At 33.5% G+C, this 5,680-nt stretch overlaps 1 pseudogene; it reads right to left on the minus strand.

The window, feature by feature from the left end:
* Positions 1 to 1,519: 1,519 nt before the first annotated feature.
* Positions 1,520 to 5,680, minus strand: part of LOC112038859 (probable NAD(P)H dehydrogenase (quinone) FQR1-like 3) — an 11,195-nt pseudogene continuing 7,034 nt past the window's right edge.

Genomic DNA, 5,680 nt, shown 5'->3' on the forward strand with positions numbered 1-5,680 from the left:
TAATAAGGTGTATTGAGTTTAAATGTTTTGGCTGACATGTCGCTCCAGGATTGGCTGATTGGCTGGCGTAAAAGGTGTCTTTTACGCCAGCTCCGGATGTAACTTATTCTCTACACTTAATTCATATGAAATACTAGGATCATAACAAGCTTTTTTAAAGACGTGAAGATTAGCTCTCATCCAAGACTTCGCAATTAAACCTCCTCATCTCACAAACAACGGCATTTCCTTTCCTCTTTACAAAGACCGGAATCATTCACACATGAAAGACCTCCACTCAACCTTTGCTCAAAATGGAGCTATAAAGGAAATTTTATAATTGTTAAATGGAAGAAGAAAAGTCTTGAACACCAAATAACATCGTTTGATAAAAAGGATCGTTCATTAAAGGCCCTTTCCGCTTTAGGGGTACATATATTTATGAAACTACTAATGAAAGGGAAAAACCTATTCCACACATGGCCAAAAAAACTAAAGTCGTACATGACTTCTAGTGTGCATTTGGATTAGGATTAAAAATTAAAATTATTTCACTATTTAACTTATTTTTGCTACTATTTATAGGTCTCACTGCACTTTTTGGCACTATTTATAGGTCTCACTATACTATTTTAATTCATTTTTACTTTTATCTACAGTATTTTTAGCAATAATTTTTTAGTTTCAGCAAAATAAGTGATATTTAAACACACATCTTTAAGTTTTCAAACTTGAAATTGTCACTTAAAGCCACAAATTCAGTTATATTTGGCAGTTGTGTGGAATAAACATGGCTCTATATGAAACAGTGTCCCAAGACTTAAGTGATTCACATGTGTAACACGTGAGATTAAGACAGTCAGTTAGTTAGACTTAGATTGGGTGATTGGTTAGAGTTTAGGATTTGTGGAGTTTGTTACATTTCCTTTAGCTCTAGGTAACGGCTAACTGAATTTGTTATTGATAATTTTTTTACTCTTACCTTCTGTTTTGGACTATAAAAATAACAGAGTTGAACTACTATGTAATTATTTACTCTCACTCTTTAAGAAAATTGTTCCCAGTTCTATTTAGAGAGTGTCATTTAACAATAGAGAAACTCTACGGCCACAAACTATTTTACAATATTTTTTACAAACTATTGATATGGTTAATTTTTTATTGGTTTTCATCTAAACCCACTATTAACATCGTTTTTTCATTTACTAATAATCACTCATCACATTAGTAGTTTGTAAAAAAATTTACTACATTAGTAGTTTGTAAAAAATTTTGTAAAAAAATTTGTATCTCTAGCACTGTTCTTAACAATAATATATAAAAGATTTTACAGGTGGATATATAAAATCTCGATCAATTTTCTACAAATGAAGACATTGCATGATCAATGGCACGGCGGGCTAGAGCCTAGAGTTCAATTTACTTCGCATGAATGGATACATGGTAGCTTCTAGTTCTAGATTTGCTGCTAATTAATTACATACTGAACACAACATGGAAATGCAATCATTAAATAGGAAGATAAGAAAATCCTAACGAACTTTGTGTTTCGGTTTGTGAATGTGAAGTGTACTTATTTCTTCTTAATTCTTTACATTGAAAGAATTTTACATCATCTTGAATACGTATCCCTTATGATGAAAGGGCTGATTTTTCAGCTTCTTTGTTATCTCAGCGATATATCTACCCTGGTAAAAGGCCTTCTGGAGTTCTAGTTCTGTAGGTTGACGAGATCCATCTGCCGCAAAAGTTCCAGCACCATAAGCAGAGCCACCTTTCACCTCATTCATCTCAAACATGCCGCTTCCAAAGGTATAGCCAAGAGGGACAAATAGCATACCATGATGTGCTAACTGTGTTATAGTTGTCAGACTGTAAACAAGAGATAAAAAGGGAAAGAATGAAATACCAAATACCAAGCCACATAATGGCATAAACGTATACCTTGACTGTTATCGTGTAATAGGCTTGCGGGTTTTAAGCCCACTTTACTTTTTACTTTTTTTTTTTTTTTTATATAGAAAACATGCCCCCCTTTACTTATCTTGCTTAACATACATACTTATACAGCACACTAACTTACTATATAAAGCCACCGTTGTATATGTTATTACTTATAAAATACAATATTATCCATTCAGTATTCGAAACATAATATCATTACCACATCAGCTTTGCCACATAATCATGTCACATAAGTATACTATTAATTAGACTTTTGACTTGTTGACCAGTGACTTTTTACTTGACCACTATTAACTTTTTTTTGCTTGACTTTTGATAAAGTCAAAAATTTTCAAGAGGACCTACCTTGAGTTTTTCAAGTAGATTCCAATTTTGGGCTCAATTTCATCAAATTTGGATTGTTAATGTGTAATAGGCTAGTGGGCTTTAAGCCCACTTTACTTATTTTGCTCAGCACACATAATGATACAACACACTAGTCTATTATATAAAGCCACTCTTGTATATGTTGTTAATTGTAATATACAATATTATTCATTCAGAATTTTTAACTTTGAAAAAGGGAGAATGGTAGATTATACATAATGATGGGAGGATTGGACAAACATTAAAAACGTGTGCAGAGAAGATTATTAACCTTCAAAGATAAAAACTGCATTCTGTCGGTTCGGAACTCATCCTGCACCTCAACTCTATTCATGAAATTATGCCAAAACCACTGGTAACATTTGCTTAAGGTGGATATTATTTAGTTTTTATGTAATTGGATCATAGGCAGGGGCGGAGCCAGGAATTTTCGTTTGGGGGGGGCCAAGTTGCAATTCTAATATATTTATTAAGACAACTCCCACATACACTTATACACACGCTTTTTTATTATATAAACACACTTTTTTATTTGATAAGTTATATATACACACACCAAACAAAAACAAAAAGAGCTTAGTAATTTTAATCAAAATTATGTTTGGTAGCGATTTTTCATAAAATAAAATTCGTTTTTACTATTTTTATATAGTGAAATTCTTAAAAAATTTCATTTTCGATACAAATTATCAAATTTTATACTAAAGTAAAAAATCTTTCAATTGAACTAATGAAATTTTTAAAAACATAAATGATCCAAAACTTGGAAGAATAAGTTAAGTTTCAAACATATTTGATGCTATCTTGCTCTAACCTATTATGTAGTAACTAAAAAGACATTTCATGTATAGTTTTAGTGACATTATTTTTTTAATGAGTCAATGACTTGTTAATTGCCACATAACTGGTTGAAAAAGATACAGATTCAAATATGTTTAGTGCCAAACTTTATCAAATATTTAACAGATATAAGAGCATATTTTACAATAAAAAAATAAAATTGTGAAAAATAATGTTATGTCTCTATAATTATTAGACAAATTCTTTTTTTTAAGAGCATCATTGGACTAAATCAAATATTTGGAGGGCCCAACTCTTATTTTTTAGACTAAATTTTAAAAAAAAATTTATATATATATATATATTTTTAAAAAATTCAAAATTTTGGGGGGGCCATGGCCCCCAGCCTTACACGTAGCTACGCCCCTGATCATAGGAGGACAGACATAAGCTAGGTATCCCCAAATTTGAGGTCCTAATCCTCAATTTATAACTGGTAAGAATAGTTTCCAGAGGAGAAACGATAATTTCTGAAGACATTCCTTTATCAGATTCATAAGCATATAAGTTTATATAGCTAAAAAAAAATGTTTCCAAAGGAGAAGTAAAAAGTAAGGAACTCACGCAGTAAGCTCCCGACCTCCCCCATGAAAACCAGTGCTCCAGAAGACTCCAGCAGGTTTGCCAGCAAGTGCTTGGGATGCCCACAACTCATGGGTGGCATCAAAGAAGGCCTTGAACTGGGATGCCATCATGCCAAAACGAGAAGGAAATCCAACCAGAAATCCATCAGCCTCCAAAAGTTGCTCTGGCCTGATCTCTGCCACATCATTTGCTCTTGGAGGGCCTTCACCTTTTGCAATATTGTGTTGGAAAGTGTCTCAGGTACCTGTACGGTACCAATCAAGTCAAACAAAACTTGGTACAAAATAGTAGAAGCCCCCACCCCACTCTCTTTTTTTAAAGTACGCAATCTTAGCCATATTTACCTGCCAAAGTGTTGCTTCAACACCTTGAACTGCATTAGCTCCGTGTTGAACTGCATTAGCTCCTCGCTGAACTTCCCTAGCCATAGTCTCAACATGTCCATGTAAGGAGTAATACCTAGGGGGTGAAAATTAATGTTCCAAGTTATCGTTCAAGGCAGAAGAGAGAAGGAGGAGAAATTTTACTACTGAACTCATCCTTGCATATGACAATTTGCAGGTGTGTGTAGTAGTGTATCTGAGAGACAGAGGAGCAGGGAGCAAGAAGCAGGGAGGGAGATACTTACACTACATAGACCCTGGTGGTTGTCATAGCAGCAGCCTAGAATAATTTTGATATTGATTTACTGACTAGTTGCGCATGTTAATTATACAGCCACTCCTGAATGAAAGCAACCCACAAAATGCATATATTAACGAAGCTCTGAAATGCATTGAAAGTATGAGACTTGAAGACGGAAGACTTAACCTCTCATAGACCAACATGCAATTCAAAGACCAACCATTGTACACTCCTTTTGCCAGGTTGTGAAAGGGCTAGAGAGAGAGAGGTTTTCTCAATGCTACATATGCAACAAATTTCACAAAAACCACGAAAAACATCACTTTTATTGTACACAAATCACAACTTGCCATTTAGTAGTTGAGAGAAATGTTGTGAAATTTGTTGTGTCGTTAGACTTATTGAATCTCTAGACATACCCTCGTCATCTTATATTGGCAAAATAAAGAAATTGAGAGCGTCTTCCAAAAATAGAGGCAAAATATGGATCAAAAGTAATGGCAGCTAACAAAAAATTTTAATCAGCCTGTTTATACTTCTTTATGTGAATATACCATGACAGTCAATCAGCAATAAGGCTTGCCGCAAAGTTCATTTTTTAATTCAAGGACAAGCAAAATAAGGTACACAATTACTCCACACACACAAACACACAGAGACCTTTGAAAATGGAAACAGAACCAACCAATGCAGATTTTAAAATTAAAAAAGAAGCTAATTTTTCAATGAAAAACTCAATCTAACCAAGTTCACAAAATTTCAGAAGCAGCTGGTCATGTTATTAAGAAGTGATTCAGTATTGAGGGCAGGAGCTTATATTTGTTTAAAAAATAATAATAAATAAAACAAAACGGAACAAAACAAAGAGTTCAGCAGCTTATAGTCAGTCAACTACTCACTCTTGTGACCAAATTGCTGCGACAATGTGGTATACACTGTAGTGATATATAGCTCTCCGAGGTCAGAAAGCCAGTAGCCGTTCAAATGTTTAGAAGTATAGTTATTAAGATATATATAATATATACACACTACAATGCAAGCGGCTCAACCTGCTATCCCCATACAGAGGTGTTTTTGAGAAACAAAAACTTAGGTGAACTTTAAGGTGTTTTTTGGTTTTCTTCTTAAAATTTAGCATTCCTTAATTATATTTCATAATTTTAGACTCCATCTATGAGAAAAAAGCCAATGGTTTTTGTATGAGATTTTGATGAGGACCCTCTACTTGCTCTTTTTTTTTTACTTATATATATATAATCAGGTGAAAAGGTTTTATTATGTTGGCTAATAATATGGAGTGTAAAGTTGGGGAATAAGCGTA

Source organism: Quercus suber, unplaced genomic scaffold, assembly GCF_002906115.3.
Source record: "Quercus suber isolate HL8 unplaced genomic scaffold, Cork oak 2.0 scaffold_1205, whole genome shotgun sequence".
NCBI lineage: Eukaryota > Viridiplantae > Streptophyta > Magnoliopsida > Fagales > Fagaceae > Quercus > Quercus suber.